Below are 17,354 nucleotides of genomic sequence, written 5' to 3' on the forward strand. Positions count from 1 at the left end.
TTTTCTTGGATTTAAAAGAGTAAGAGCTTCTTTTATCCACATGATTCAAGTGAAGAAAACTGCATTACTTAAAAAAATAAAAGGCATATCTCTCTCTGCAAAATTCCTTATTCTTACCTTCTCAAAGCAATTCTAACCTTACAAATAGCAAGTAAACATGTAGGCATAGTGGGAACTACCACACAATCCTCATTATCTCATTTGATTATTATAAACCATTGAGACTGGCTGGGCACATGTTAGCAGCCAAGAGAAAGCAAGTCTCTAAGTCAAATGTTTTGCCTAAGGTCACTTCATTCTTAGATTTAAAAAATAATAGAATTCAAGGTTTCCTTCAGACCTGTTCTTTTTCTTCTAGTAAAAGCCTTATCAGTCCTCATAAGATGGCTGTTCTATCACTCTCTATGCATCCTCTTGCATAGAGCCTGATCAGGCCCTGCATCAGGCTTAAGTGAATGATTGCTCCCACACCACGCCCTCCCCCCACCCCCCAACCCCCGCACCCCTCTCTAAGGTGAAAGTTTAATCAGTAACTTCCCGGGTGATAGGCCAGATCCCCAGCTACTGTTCTAGCTCTCAGACCAGAATGGCTCCAGTATATTCAGTCATCAACTGGAGGCAGTAGCCCTTGCAACAACAGTTGCTAACCCAAAAGAGTTGTGTGGAACCTGTACCCACAGTTCCCCTGGGCAACCAAGGAGTCTTCTGATGTTGCTTCTGCTGCTAGGTCACGTCAGTCGTGTCCGACTCTGTGCAACCCCATAGATGGCAGCCTACCAGGCTTCCCCATCTCTGGGATTCTCCAGGCAAGAACACTGAAGTGGGTTGCCATTTCCTTCTCCAAAGCATGAAAGTTTATGCCCTCTGTAACATACAGCTTCCTCCTCCCATGTGTACAAAATATTTCAACTGTATCCTGCCTGCCATCTGTAGTACACGATGGGGTGTAGCTCCAGGATCCTTGCCTCTGACTTGTAGGAGTCCCTGTCCGATGAATCATTGAAGTTTCTGTCACTGACTTTGGATTCTTTCTTTGGTCTCAGGATTGTGCAGGGCAGCCCAAGACCATCATACTATATTGTCTCATTCATATGTTCTTACCAACCTAGGCTTCTTTTATCATTTTTACCCAGTGGAGACAATTCCATATCTTGTAATCATCTTTACTGGCTCTTTCTTTAGCTCCTAGCTATCAGTGCTCCAATCCCATTTTCCTATTTAAGTAATAAATCAATCATTATGAAGAAGAAATAATAGTAAGAAAAATAGATACAAATTCCACTCACCTTCACTGAATTCATACACTGCTTGATTTGTATCCATCTAAGGCATGGAGGAAAGGTTATAAGAAATAAAGGATAATTTTGATAAACAAAAGATCACAAAAACAGGAAAAGAAAATTATTAGGACTCATGCTGGGAATAGACTAGTTTATTTTTATAGACTTTCAAAGCACTAAAAACCCTTATTTATTTAGTGGGTTATTTAAATTCCATTCAGCCAATTGAATAACAAAAAGTTGCCCAAGGCCACTGAAAATGAGATTCAGGACACTCATTAGGGGCAGCCTAGCTAAAAATATTTACAATGGATGTGGATTTAGATTTGGTTCCTGTCTGGTCCATGGCCCTGAGTATTTACACTGGCTTCTGCAAAACCTCCACACCTCAGGGCTGCACTTATTCTGATAATTACTCTTTTAAGTGCCTGAGAAGATCATGATTATCTTTTTCCATAGCATTTGAACAACTGTCTATATGTTTAGTTAATTGCTTCTTCCTTTTCTAAATAATAAAGTTTGTTAGTCAGATCTTACATCAGATAAAGAGACAAAGGAGGAGGTGGAGGTCACTGAAAATTAGAGAGCAGTGAGCTTGTTCTGCATGCAGATACTCTGCTGAAGAAGTGATAGCTAGGGTACTCCAGCAGCTAAAATTTTGGATTGTTCCTGAATGACTGGACACATCCGAGGAAAGGAAAACACCAGTAACTCAAAGACTATTACTTGGTGCTGTGAAGATATTTCTTATTATTGAAGGTTAATATAAGGAACATATGCACATGCACACACACACACACACCCTACATAGTGAATGACCATAACTGCACAATAACAGTATCTCAACCTCTAAAAATACATTAACAAAATACTACATTTATAAATAAGCACTTGTCTCCACTTAGCCTATCTCTGTTATTGCCACACATTTTTCCTGAAATACCACTTTTTGTTCCTTTCCTTATTTTACTCCACCCTCAAAAATGGTAATTCAAAAAGTCTAGTTTTGAGTGAGGCAAGAAGAAAATAAAGAAACCAACATCAGGGGGAAAAAAAAAATCAAAAGCCATTAATAGGTTTTTCTCAAGTTGTGGATTCTTTTACTAAATGATAAACTTTTTCTAGGCCAGACTCTGCTTGCTTTCTTTCTTCTTCTTTTATTTCTGTGTTTCTTTCTTCTTCTTCTTCTTCTTTTTTTTTTTTTTTTTAATTACTGTCTCTCTTTCTTAGATCTACCATAGCTTTGAGTCCTAGACTGGGTGCAGATTAAATTCTGGAAGAATACTTCACAAAAATCCCACAAAATAACAGCAACAAAAACCAGTAGAACAATTCACATATATTATACAGTGATTCCTTTTTTTTAAAGATTTTATTTGTACTCTGAAAATTGAAGCTGTACAACTTTCTAAAATGTTGAATTGACAAAGCTGAATATGATACCACAGTAAACTAAGTACTTCTAACATTTCCTCTGTTGGTGTTTATAGCAGATCATGGCTATGCTATTCAGGATAGAACTGCTCTGTATAAACCACTGAGGAAAAACATCCCTCTGAAAAAATATCAATAATTAATTCAGAAATGGCTGGTTATGAGTACGAATGGAATCAGGTACTTTGAAGCTTTAAGGATGGCTCCTAATGAGGTCTCTCGGTCTTCACTGAAGAAGCAGCAAGGTACAGTGAGAAAACAAAGAGTTCTTATGCTGGGGGAGCCCTGACTGCCTTCTCTGTAGAGCAAATCTGAAAGCCTGAAGGTCTCTACAATGTCATCAGAGAATAAGAGCCAATCAAGTGAATGTGTATTATATAAGAGGTGCTCTGCTGTTGTATATGATACCAAGATCTGCCAACATTTCTAGCTCCAGTCTATTTTTTTAAAGGGCAGCAAGTGGTCCTGAATATATACTGATGAAATATATGTGGGTTGACATTTTAAAATTCAGGCAGAATAGCTATGCTATCATCTTAAATGATACTCAGTGTCTATAGGGCTTCCTCCAAATGCCATTGGAATTATACTTCTCAACTCCGTATGAATCAAAATTAAGAAGAAAAACTACCAAAATTTTAACACTAAACTAGCTTATGTCAGAAGATCTTTTTTTTTTTTAAAAAATTATTTTATTTTTAAACTTTACAATATTGTATTGGTTTTGCCAAATATCGAAATGAATCCGCCACAGGTATACCTGTGTTCCCCATCCTGAACCCTCCTCCCTCCTCCCTCCCCATACCATCCTTCTAAAGACAGGACTGAATATGTGAGATGGGAAAGCAAATTACATTTAACCCCAGTATCATTTCTATTGCTTTTGGAATTCTTACTGCCTTTTTTAATGGGGATATGTATTCAACTAGGCTTCTCAATTGCTCAATAACAAAGCCATCATTATCAGAGAGTAAATGAGATGATAAAAAGTCACAACAATATTTCAATATTCCATGATACAGACACAGTATTTTAATAAAAATATTTCCACACATTATAAAATGGCATCAACTTCAACACCCCAACATACTTTACTGTTTTAATTTTACAGAGAAGAAAAGTAAGATTCATTAGAGAATTTAACCAAGATACCTAGTGGCCTGTAACTGCCAACACACTCCTTACTTTCTGTAGGGATACTCTTTAGTATGTTTGTATGCTTGTTCCCCTAGTTAAAGAACAACGTATACCTCCAAAATGAGAGACTTGAGGATACACAGATTCTTCTTGGGCATCCTTAGGAATGATCATTTAAAGCAACTTAAACCGTGTTAAAAATTCTCCAGTGAGGCAGAGCAGCAAAAAGAAGAGGACTGGCAGAGAGTGTTTTGGAAAAACATACTGAACCACTCACATTTCATAAGAAGAGCAGAAGGCTTCAACTCGACATCAACCCTGGGCTTGTAAGGATTTAGACTTGAGAAAAGATAATGTAATGTGCAGCAGTTCTAAGCCTCCATCGAGTTTTTGGTGGAAGTAAACATTTCAGAGCAGCAAAGAAATGTTAAAGAAGCAGCTGGTCTGTTTAGACCATGCTCTAATATATACCAAAGTCTATAAAGTATCAGAAAAGAGAATCAAACAGAACTAATTTGCCTACCCACCTTCTTAGACGAGCTTCTGCCAGGGGACATAAGTGAATCTCAGTTAAATCAAATATTCTACAAATACTTTGGTAGTGAACTATTTTGTTCAAGCACTTAAAAATGAAAGTAAGGAGAAACAATCTGATAGCATGTTTTAAAAATGAGGACTACTGAGGGCTTTCCTGGTTGTTCAGTGGTAAAGAATCTGCCTGCCAATTCAGGAGATGCAAGAGACTTGGGTTTGAACCTTGGGTTGGGGAGATCTACTGGAGAAGGAAATAGTATCCCACACCAGTATTCTTGCCTGGAAAATCCCATGGACAGAGGAGCCTGGTGTGCTACAGTCCATGCGCTCACAGAGTTGGATGTGATTGAGCTCACTCACAACAGAACCAGGTTGGGAATTATCTTACTCTCCCTCCAAATAACTTGGAAAACAAGTCTCATTATCTTCCAAGCAAATGCTTTATGATTCATATATGATCCCACCAACAAGATTAAGTTTTCCAGAATTTGTAAAAAAACTTCTAATACTGAGATTGAACTAAATTTAAAAGATTGCTGGGTGTTTTTGAGCAGTATTACATTCAGAATTACAAGTGGAAATGCCTATACTTTATTTAATTTTAATTAGAAAATTTCACATAAAAACAGTAACAACAAATTTCCAAAAAAATATTGAACCATGAACTATATAGCAAACAATAATCCACAGGACACAGTAGGAGAAGGTGATAGAAGTTAATAGATCTCTTTTCTCAATGCCTCCAATGGTTTTAATGACTTCTTTAGTGCCTACTGTCTTTAAAAAAACAGTAAGCTATATCCTTGCTCAGTTCAGTTCAGTCGCTCAGTAGTGTCCGACTCTTTGTGACCCCATGAATCGCAGCATGCCAGGCCTCCCTGTCCATCATCAACTCCCGGAGTTCACCCAGACTCACGTCCATCGAGTCAGTGATGCCATCCAGCCATCTCATCCTCTGTCGTCCCCTTCTCCTCCTGTCCCCAATCCCTCCCAGCATCAGAGTCTTATCCAATGAGTCAACTCTTCGCATGAGGTGGCCAAAGTACTGGAGTTTCAGCTTTAGCATCATTCCTTCCAAAGAAATCCCAGGGCTGATCTCCTTCAGAATGGACTGGTTGGATCTCCTTGCAGTCCAAGGGACTTTCAAGAGTCTTCTCTAACACCACAGTTCAAAAGCATCAATTCTTCGGCGCTCAGCCTTCTTCACAGTCCAACTCTCACATCCATACATGACCACAGGAAAAACCATAGCCTTGACTAGAGGGACCTTTGTTGGCAAAGTAATGTCTGCTTTTGAATATGCTATCTAGGTTGGTCATAACTTTCCTTCCAAGGAGTAAGCGTCTTTTAATTTCATGGCTGCAGTCACCATCTGCAGTGATTTTGGAGCCCAGAAAAATAAAGTCTGACACTGTTTCCACTGTTTCCCCACCTATTTCCCATGAAGTGATGGGACCAGATGCCATGATCTTCATTTTCTGAATGTTGAGCTTTAAGCCAACTTTTTCACTCTCCACTTTCACTTTCATCAAGAGGCTTTTGAGTTCCTCTTCACTTTCTGCCATAAGGGTGGTGTCATCTGCATATCTGAGATTATTGATATTTCTCCCGGCAATCTTGATTCCAGCTTGTGTTTCTTCCAGCCCAGCATTTCTCATAATGTACTCTGCATATAACTTAAATAAGCAGGGTGACAATATACAGCCATGACGTACTCCTTTTCGAATTTGGAACCAGTCTGTTGTTCCATGTCCAGTTCTAACTGTTGCTTCCTGACCTGCACATAGATTTCTCAAAAGGCAGATCAGGTGGTCTGGTATACCCATCTCTTTCAGAATTTTCCACAGAGTATTGTGATCCACACATTCAAAGGCTTTGGCATAGTCAATAAAACAGAAATAGATGTTTTTCTGGAACTCTCATGCTTTTTCCATGATCCAGAGGATGTTGGCAATTTGATCTCTGGTTCCTCTGCCTTTTCTAAAACCAGCTTGAACATCAGGAAGTTCGCAGTTTACATATTGCTGAAGCCTGGCTTGGAGAATTTTGAGCATTACTTTACTAGCGTGTGAGATGAGTGCAATTGTGCAGTAGTTTGAGCATTCTTTGGCATTGCCTTTCTTTGGGATTGGAATGAAAACTGATCTTTTCCAGTCCTGTGGCCACTGCTGAGTTTTCCAAATTTGCTGGCATATCGAGTGCAGCACTTTCACAGCATCATCTTTCAGGATTTGAAAGAGCTCAACTGGAATTTCATCACCTCCACTAGCTTTGTTCGTAGTGATGCTTTCTAAGGCCCACTTGACTTCACAATCCAGGATGTCTGGCTCTAGGTCAGTGATTACACCATCGTGATTATCTGGGTCATGAGGATCTTTTTTGTACTATTCTTCTGTGTTTTCTTTCCACCTCTTCTTAATATCTTCTGCTTCTGTTAGGTCCATACCATTTCTGTCCTTTATCGAGCCCATCTTTGCATGAAATATTCCCTTGGTATCTCTAATTTTCTTGAAGAGATCTCTAGTCTTTCCCATTCTGTTGTTTTCCTCTATTTCTTTGCATTGATCACCCAGGAAGGCTTTCTTGTCTCTCCTTGCTATTCTTTGGAACTCTGCATTCAGATGCTTATGTCTTTCCTTTGCTCCTTTGATTTTCACTTCTCTTCTTTTCACAGCTATTTGTAAGGCCTCCGCAGACAGCCATTTTGCTTTCTTGTCTTTCTTTTCCATGGGGATGGTCTTGATCCCTGTCTCCTGTACAATGTTGTGAACCTCATTCCATAGTTCATCAGGCACTCTATCTATCAGATCTAGGCCCTTAAATCTATTTCTCACTTCCACTGTATAATCATAAGGGATTTGATTTAGGTCATACCTGTATGGTCTAGTGGTTTTCCCTACTTTCTTCAATTTAAGTCTGAATTTGGCAATAAGGAGTTCATGATCTGAGCCACAGTCAGCTCCTGGTCTTGTTTTTGTTGACTGTATAGAGCTTCTCCATCTTTGGCTGCAAATAATATAATCAATCTGATTTCGGTGTTGACCATCTGGTGATGTCCATGTGTAGAGTCTTCTCTTGTGTTGTTGGAAGAGGGTGTTTGTTATGATCAGTGCATTTTCTTGGCAAAACTCTATTAGTCTTTGCCCTGCTTCATTCTGTATTCCAAGGCCAAATTTGCCTGTTACTCCAGGTGTTTCTTGACTTCCTACTTTTGCATTCCAGTCTCCTATAATGAAAAGGACATCTTTTTTAGGTGTTAGTTCTAAAAGGTCTTGTAAGTCTTCATAGAACTGTTCAACTTCAGCTACTTCAGCATTACTGTTTGGGGCATAGACTTGGATTGCTGTGATATTGAATGGTTTGCCTTGGAAATGAACAGATATCATTCTGTCATTTTTGAGATTGCATCCAAGTACTGCATTTCAGACTCTTTTGTTGACCATGATGGCTACTCCATTTCTTCTGAGGGAATCCTGCCCGCAGTAGTAGATATAATGGTCATCTGAGTTAAATTCACCCATTCCAGTCCACTTTAGTTCACTTATTCCTAGAATGTCGACATTCACTCTTGCCATTTCTTGTTTGACCACTTCCAATTTGCCTTGATTCATGGACCTGACAGTCCAGGTTCCTATGCAATATTGCTCTTTACAGCATTGGACCTTGCTTCTATCACCAGTCACATACACAGCTGGGTATTGTTTTTGCTTTGGTTCCATCACTTCTTTCTTTCTGGAGTTATTTCTCCACTGATCTCCAGTAGCATATTGGATATCTCCAGTAGCATATATCCTTGCTAGTTCACTTATATATTGATAGTTTTAGTTCTTAACATTTAGTCAGACACATGATGATTATATAATGTTTAGCTGATGGATAGTTGTGAAACTGAAATGAGGAAAAGTAAAGCAAAATAAAAGCACCAGCAGTCATTCCCCACCTGTCAAAATCTTACCCCCTGTCTCCTTCTCACAACCACCTAAGGTCTCACATCATCATTACCACCACAGCAGGACTGAATCTTTACAGCTCTGCCCTATGCTTATAACCTTCTTTCTCTGCTTTATTTCTTTTTAAGTCCAAGTTCTTTAATATCCTTCAGATAAGAAAAAAAAATCTAATTTAATACTTTAATAATCTCAGTAAAGAGGCTTCCTAGTAAGAATTAATTGACCTTGTACCACACTTTAGTAGGAGTATCTATCATTTTGGATATCCAGTAGCCTTCATTACTTAATTAATTATGAATTTTATACCCAGCAATTTTAGTAACTCACTGCATATTCTAAGGTATTAGATGCCTGTCCAAGAGAAGACAAAATTGACCCAACAGGTTTGTTTGGACTAAAAATATATAAATAAATAAAATACAATCTTGAGATTTCACTTTTAAAGATTGGATTTCTGTATTCTGGGAAAAAATGGTGTATCTGGTAACACTAGTGCTGAATTATATTAAATAGCAAAAATTAATTAGATTTGAATTTGGGACTTATCCTTCTTGTGTTTATGCTCTAATTTCTCTACAATCCCAGTTACCTCCTTCATTTTATTTGTCAGCTGCTTTTTGTAGTCATTTGACTTTATTACCTCCCCCTACAAATAAAGTTAATAGGACTTCACGAATTGATTTTTAGGCTTAATTGGTTAGAAAAAAATGGAAGTAAAATTAAAATAATCAAATGTAAAGTTTCTTTGAATTATCATTGGATAGATATAAAGTAGAGATTTCTGTTCAAATAAATTAACAAAAAAGCTTGGTAAACATATTCTAGGAAACACAGTAAGTATAGTCATTATAAGCTTTCTAAAGATTTCAGTCATATAGAGGCAAATAAATACTCCAAAAATCTGGCCTTCTTTGGGTTGATGGTTTCACTGAATATTTAATGTAAAATTTAGACATGATATTTTAAATTTTGCTTTAACAGGACATATGTTTAGCACAGCCTCTTTATATTTGAAAAAAATATAATTCACCAAAGATTTATATATTTCTACATAATGCTTTACTTTGCAATACTTAAAGTAGCTTATTACTTTAAGTTATGACAACATAAACTTATTGTCATAGTTATTAAGATGCTCAGAGTCAATTTAGGCTGAAGCAGAGATATCTTCAATAACATTTTTGCACAGAGTATCTTTATACACACACACACACACACACACACACACACACTGCCTTATTTGGCTAAGTAAACATAATGAGAAGCCTGCAAAATATAGCTGTAAAATAAAGAAGTTAAAGAGTCAGAAGCTTCCCAATTCAGTTCTTGCTCATGGAATTATTCAATTGAGTATTATCCCAATGGTCAAAAATTCAGGATATACTGATTTTTTTTAAAAAAATTATAGTTTTATCTCTGAATGCACCTGCACCATTTCAGCCCCCTCTTTTTTTTTTTAATTTTATTTATTTTTAAACTTTACATAACTGTATTAGTTTTGCCAAATATCAAAATGAATCTGCCACAGGTATACATGTGTTCCCCATCCTGAACCCTCCTCCCTCCTCCCTCCCCATTCCATCCCTCTGGGTCGTCCCAGTGCACCAGCCCCAAGCATCCAGTATCGTGCATCGAACCTGGACTGGCAACTCATTTCATACATGATATTTTACATGTTTCAATGCCATTCTCCCAAATCTTCCCACCCTCTCCCTCTCCCACAGAGTCCATAAGACTGTTCTATATATCAGTGTCTCTTTTGCTGTCTCGTACACAGGGTTATTGTTACCATCTTTCTAAATTCCATATATATGCGTTAGTATACTGTATTGGTGTTTTTCTTTCTGGCTTACTCACTCTGTGTAATAGGCTCCAGTTTCATCCACCTCATTAGAACTGATTCAAATGTATTCTTTTTAATGGCTGAATAATACTCCATTGTGTATATGTACCACTGCTTTCTTATCCATTCATCTGCTGATGGACATCTAGGTTGCTTCCATGTCCTGGCTATTATAAACAGTGCTGCGATGAACATTGGGGTACTCGTGTCTCTTTCCCTTCTGGTTTCCTCAGTGTGTATGCCCAGCAGTGGGATTGCTGGATCATAAGGCAGTTCTATTTCCAGAGTTTTAAGGAATCTCCACACTGTTCTCCATAGTGGCTGTACTAGTTTGCATTCCCACCAACAGTGTAAGAGGGTTCCCTTTTCTCCACACCCTCTCCAGCATTTATTACTTGTAGACTTTTTGGATTGCAGCCATTCTGACTGGTGTGAAATGGTACCTCATAGTGGTTTTGATTTGCATTTCTCTGATAATGAGTGATGTTGAGCATCTTTTCATGTGTTTGCTAGCCATCTGTATGTCTTCTTTGGAGAAATGTCTATTTAGTTCTTTGGCCCATTTTTTGATTGGGTCATTTATTTTTCTGGAGTTGAGCTGTAGGTGTTGCTTGTATATTCTCGAGATTAGTTGTTTGTCAGTTGCTTCATTTGCTATTATCTTCTCCCATTCTGAAGGCTGTCTTTTCACCTTGCTAATAGTTTCCTTTGATGTGCAGAAGCTTTTAAGGTTAATTAGGTCCCATTTGTTTATTTTTGCTTTTATTTCCAATATTCTGGGGGGTGAGTCATAGAGGATCCTGCTGTGATGTATGTCAGAGAGTGTTTTGCCTATGTTCTCCTCTAGGAGTTTTATAGTTTCTGGTGTTACGTTGAGATCTTTAATGCATTTTGAGTTTATTTTTGTGTATGGTGTTAGAAAGTGTTCTAGTTTCATTCTTTTACAAGTGGTTGACCAGAGTTCCCAGCACCACTTGTTAAAGAGATTGTCTTTAATCCATTGTATATTCTTGCCTCCTTTGTCAAAGATAAGGTGTCCATATGTGCGTGGATTTATCTCTGGGCTTTCTATTTTGTTCCATTGATCTATATTTCTGTCTTTGTGCCAGTACCATACTGTCTTGATAACTGTGGCTTTGTAGTAGAGCCTGAAGTCAGGTAGGTTGATTCCTCCAGTTCCATTCTTCTTTCTCAAGATCGCTTTGGCTATTCGAGGTTTTTTGTTTTTCCATACAAATTGTGAAATTATTTGTTCTAGCTCTGTGAAGAATGCTGTTGGTAGCTTGATAGGGATTGCATTGAATCTATAGATTGCTTTGGGTAGTATACTCATTTTCACTATATTGATTCTTCCAATCCATGAGCATGGTATATTTCTCCATCTGTTAGTGTCCTCTTTGATTTCTTTCACCAGTGTTTTATAGTTTTCTATATATAGGTCTTTAGATTCTTTAGGTAGATATATTCCTAAGTATTTTATTCTTTCCGTTGCAATGGTGAATGGAATTGTTTCCTTAAGTTCTCTTTCTGTTTTCTCATTATTAGTGTATAGGAATGCAAGGGATTTCTGTGTGTTGATTTTATATCCTGCAACTTTACTATAGTCATTGATTAGTTCTAGTAATTTTCTGGTGGAGTCTTTAGGGTTTTCTATGTAGAGGATCATGTCATCTGCAAACAGTGAGAGCTTTACTTCTTCTTTTCCAATTTGGATTCCTTTTATTTCTTTTTCTGCTCTGATTGCTGTGGCCAAAACTTCCAAAACTATGTTGAATAGTAATGGTGAAAGTGGGCACCCTTGTCTTGTTCCTGACTTTAGAGGAAATGCTTTCAATTTTTCACTATTGAGGATAATGTTTGCTGTGGTTTTGTCATACATAGCTTTGATTATGTTGAGGTATGTTCCTTCTATTCCTGCTTTCTGGAGAGTTTTTATCATAAATGGATGTTGAATTTTGTCAAAGGCTTTCTCTGCATCTATTGAGATAATCATATGGTTTTTATTTTTCAATTTGTTAATGTGGTGTATTACATTGATTGATTTGCGGATATTGAAGAATCCTTGCATCCCTGGGATAAAGCCCACTTGGTCATGGTGTATGATCTTTTTAATGTGTTGTTGGATTCTGATTGCTAGAATTTTGTTAAGGATTTTTGCATCTATGTTCATCAGTGATATTGGCCTGTAGTTTTCTTTTTTTGTGGGATCTTTGTCAGGTTTTGGTATTAGGGTGATGGTGGCCTCATAGAATGAGTTTGGAAGTTTACCATCCTCTGCAATTTTCTGGAAGAGTTTGAGCAGGATAGGTGTTAGCTCTTCTCTAAATTTTTGGTAGAATTCAGCTGTGAAGCCGTCTGGACCTGGGCTTTTGTTTGCTGGAAGATTTTTGATTACAGTTTCAATTTCCGTGCTTGTGATGGGTCTGTTAAGATTTTCTATTTCTTCCTGATCGAGTTTTGGAGAGTTGTACTTTTCTAAGAATTTGTCCATTTCTTCCTCGTTGTCCATTTTATTGGCATATAATTGTTGATAGTAGTCTCTTATGATCCTTTGTATTTCTGTGTTGTCTGTTGTGATCTCTCCATTTTCATTTCTAATTTTATTGATTTGATTTTTCTCCCTTTGTTTCTTGATGAGTCTGGCTAATGGTTTGTCAATTTTATTTATCCTTTCAAAGAACCAGCTTTTGGTTTTGTTGATTTTTGCTCTGGTCTGTTTTGTTTCTTTTGCATTTATTTCTGCTCTAATTTTTAAGATTTCTTTCCTTCTACTAACCCTGGGGTTCTTCATTTCTTCCTTTTCTAGTTGCTTTAGGTGTAGAGTTAGGTTATTTATTTGACTTTTTTCTTGTTTCTTGAGGTGTGCCTGTATTGCTATGAACTTTCCCCTTAGGACTGCTTTTACCGTGTCCCACAGGTTTTCGGTTGTTGTGTTTTCATTTTCATTCGTTTCTATGCAAATTTTGATTTCTTTTTTGATTTCTTTTGTGATTTGTTGGTTATTCAGCAGCGTGTTGTTCAGCCTCCATATGTTGGATTTTTTAATAGTTTTTCTCCTGTAATTGAGATCTAATCTTACTGCATTGTGGTCAGAAAAGATGCTTGGAATGATTTCTATTTTTTTGAATTTACCAAGGCTAGCTTTATGGCCCAGGATGTGATCTATCCTGGAGAAGGTTCCATGTGCGCTTGAGAAGAAGGTGAAATTCATTGTTTTGGGATGAAATGTCCTATAGATATCAATTAGGTCTAACTGGTCTATTGTATCATTTAAAGTTTGTGTTTCCTTGTTAATTTTCTGTTTAGTTGATCTATCCATAGGTGCGAGTAGGGTATTAAAGTCTCCCACTATTATTGTGCTATTGTTAATTTCTTCTTTCATACTTGTTAGCATTTGTCTTACATATTGCGGTGCTCCCGTGTTGGGTGCATATATATTTATAATTGTTATATCTTCTTCTTGAATTGATCCTTTGATCATTATGTAGTGACCATCTTTGTCTCTTTTCACAGTCTTTGTTTTAAAGTCTATTTTATCTGATATGAGTATTGCTACTCCTGCTTTCTTTTGGTCCCTATTTGCATGGAAAATCTTTTTCCAGCCCTTCACTTTCAGTCTGTATGTGTCCCCTGTTTTGAGGTGGGTCTCTTGTAGACAACATATGTAGGGGTCTTGTTTTTGTGTCCATTCAGCCAGTCTTTGTCTTTTGGTTGGGGCATTCAACCCCTTTACGTTTAAGGTAATTACTGATAAGTATGACCCCGTTGCCATTTACTTTATTGTTTTGGGTTCGAATTTATACACCATTTTTGTGTTTCCTGTCTAGAGAATATCCTTTAGTATTTGTTGGAGAGCTGGTTTGGTGGTGCAGAATTCTCTCAGCTTTTGCTTGTCTGAAAAGCTTTTGATTTCTCCTTCATACTTGAATGAGATCCTTGCTGGGTACAATAATCTGGGCTGTAGGTTATTTTCTTTCATCATTTTAAGTATGTCTTGCCATTCCCTCCTGGCTTGAAGAGTTTCTATTGAAAGATCAGCTGTTATCCTTATGGGTATTCCCTTGTGTGTTATTTGTTGTTTTTCCCTTGCTGCTTTTAATATTTGTTCTTTGTGTTTGATCTTTGTTAATTTGATTACTTTGTGTCTTGGGGTGTTTCGCCTTGGGTTTATACTGTTTGGGACTCTCTGGGTTTCTTGGACTTGGGTGATTATTTCCTTCCCCATTTTAGGGAAGTTTTCAACTATTATCTCCTCAAGTATTTTCTCATGGTCTTTCTTTTTGTCTTCTTCTTCTGGGACCCCTATGATTTGAATGTTGTAGCGTTTAATATTGTCCTGGAGGTCTCTGAGATTGTCCTCATTTCTTTTAATTCGTTTTTCTTTTATCCTCCCTGATTCATTTATTTCTACCATTCTATCTTCTAATTCACTAATCCTATCTTCTGCCTCTGTTATTCTACTATTTGTTGCCTCCAGAGTGTTTTTAATTTCACTTATTGCATTATTCATTATATATTGACTCTTTTTTATTTCTTCTAAGTCCTTGTTAAACCTTTCTTGCATTTTCTCAATCCTTGCCTCCAGGCTATTTATCTGTGATTCCATTTTAATTTCAAGATTTTGGATCAATTTCACTATCATTATTTGGAATTCTTTATCAGGTAGATTCCCTATCTCTTCCTCTTTGGTTTGGTTTGGTGGGCATTTATCCTGTTCCTTTATCTGCTGGATATTCCTCTGTCTCTTCATCTTGTTTAAATTGCTGAGTTTGGGGTGTCCTTTCTGTATTCTGGCAGTTTGTGGAGTTCTCTTTATTGTGGCATTTCCTCGCTGTGTGTGGGTTTGTACAGGTGGCTTGTCAAGGTTTCCTGGTTAGGGAAGCTTGTGTCGATGTTCTGGTGGATGGAGCTGTATTTCTTCTCTCTGGAGTGTAATGAAATGTCCAGTAATGTGTTATGAGATGAGATATTTCTAAAAAATGTTGTGAAATATTTTATACAATTAGAAACATGAAATGCAAAACATTTTAAACTTTATGTTCCATCTTTCCCTTTTCAATAACTTTCCACTACACCTATTGCCAAAAGTTAAGGTATAGGATAAAAAAGTTAAGTGAGGGTAGATGAGCCACTTTGAAAAGGCTTGGTATCCACATTTTAGTAAATTTCTAAATGTTACTGAATTACTTCAAAAATATTCATAGAGAGATCAATTTTCAAGTTCCTTCTGTTTTCTTTTTTTTTCATTTTTGTCACCTTCAAAGCCTGTATTGAAAATATTAAAGAATTCAGAAACTGTGATGGGACAAATATATCATTGGCATTAATCAAGATAGACTCAATATATCTTCTCATGACAATTTTTAATAAGCAGTGCACTTTGATGATATTCCTCTTGTATCTGGGTATTTGTCATCATTGTTTTTGATCAGTCAGGTCCTGTCCTACACTTTGCGACCCCCATGGACTGCTGCACACCAGGCTTCCCTGTCCTTCATTATCTCCCAGAGTTTGATCAAATGTCCATTGAGTCCAGGATGCTATCTAAACATCTCATCTTCCACTGCTCTCTTATCCTTGTGCTTCCAATCTTTGCCAGCATCAGGATATTTTCCAGTGAGCTGCCTCTTCACATCAGGAGGCCAAAGTACTGGAGTTTCAGCTTCAGCATCAGTTCTTTCAATGAATATTCAGAGTTGATTTCCTTTAGGATTGACTGGTTTAATCTCCTTGCTGTCCAAGGGACTCTCAAGAGTCTTCTCCAGCCCCACAGTTCAGAAGCATTAATTCTCTGGCACTAAGCTTCTCTATGGTGTAACTTTCATATCTGTACATGACCACTGGAAAAACCATACCTCTGACTATATGGACTTTTGTCAGCAAAGAGATGTCTTTGCTTTTTGACATACGTCTAGGTTTGCCATAGCTTTTCTTCCATGGAGCAAGCATCTTTCAATTGCATGGCTGCAGTCATCATCCACAGTGATTCTGGAGACCAGGAAAATAAAATCTGTCACTGTTTCCACTTTTTCCCCTTCTATTTGCCATGAAGTGATGGGACCAGATGCCATGATCTTAGTCTTTTGAATGTTGAGGTTTAAGCTAGCTTTTTCACCCTTCTCTTTCACTCTCATCAAGAGACTCTTTAGTTATTCTTCCCTTTCTGGCATTAGAGTGGTATCATCTGCTCATTTGAGATTGTTGATATTTCTTCTGGCAATCCTGATTCCCACTTGTGATTCATCCAGCCTGACATTCTACATATAAGTTAAATAAGCAGGGTGACAATATACAGCCTTGTTATATTCCTTTCCCAATTTGAAACTAGTCAGTTGTTCCATGTAAGATTGTAACTACTTCTCCTTGACCCACATAGACATTTCTCAGGAAAAAAGTAAGGTGGTCTGGTATTCCCATCTCTATAAGAATTTTCACAGTTTGTTGCCAGAGCACATCTGGGTAATGAGCTCTACCTATTTGCCAATTTGAGTTTGACATTTGCTTTACTTGTCTGTGCTATATGTTCATGATAAACCCTTAGCATGCATGAGTGAAGGTATTATCTTTCAAGGAAATTTTATGAAGCTAATCATAGATATTTTCAATAAGAACACTAGGAAATAAAAAAGCAAAGTATCAATACTGACAAATCTCATTGGGCTTCCTAGGTGGTGCTAGTGGTAAAGAATCTGCCTGCCGATTCAGGAGATGTAAGAGATGCAAGAAATGTGGGTAGCATCTCTTGCATGTGTGTTGGGAAGATTCCCTGGAGTATGGAATGGCAACCCACTCCAGTATTCTTGCATGGGAAATTCCAGGGACAAAGGCGCCTGCCAGACTACCGTCCATGGGCCACAAAGAGTTGGACATGACTGAGAGTTGAACCGTGAAGAAGGCTGAGCGCCGAAGAATTGATGCTTTTGAACTGTGGTGTTGGAGAAGACTCTTGAGAGTCCCTTGGACTGCAAGGAGATCCAACCAGTCCATTCTGAAGGAGATCAGCCCTGGGACTTCTTTGGAAGGAATGATGCTAAAACTGAAACTCCAGTACTTTGGCCACCTCATGCGAAGAGTTGACTCATTGGAAAAGACTCTGATTCTGGGAGGGATTGGGGGCAGGAGGAGAAGTGGATGACAGAGGATGAGATGGCTGGATGGCATCACCGACTCGATGGA

This window comes from Bubalus bubalis, chromosome 1 (assembly GCF_019923935.1).
Source record: "Bubalus bubalis isolate 160015118507 breed Murrah chromosome 1, NDDB_SH_1, whole genome shotgun sequence".
Taxonomy (NCBI): Eukaryota; Metazoa; Chordata; class Mammalia; order Artiodactyla; family Bovidae; genus Bubalus; species Bubalus bubalis.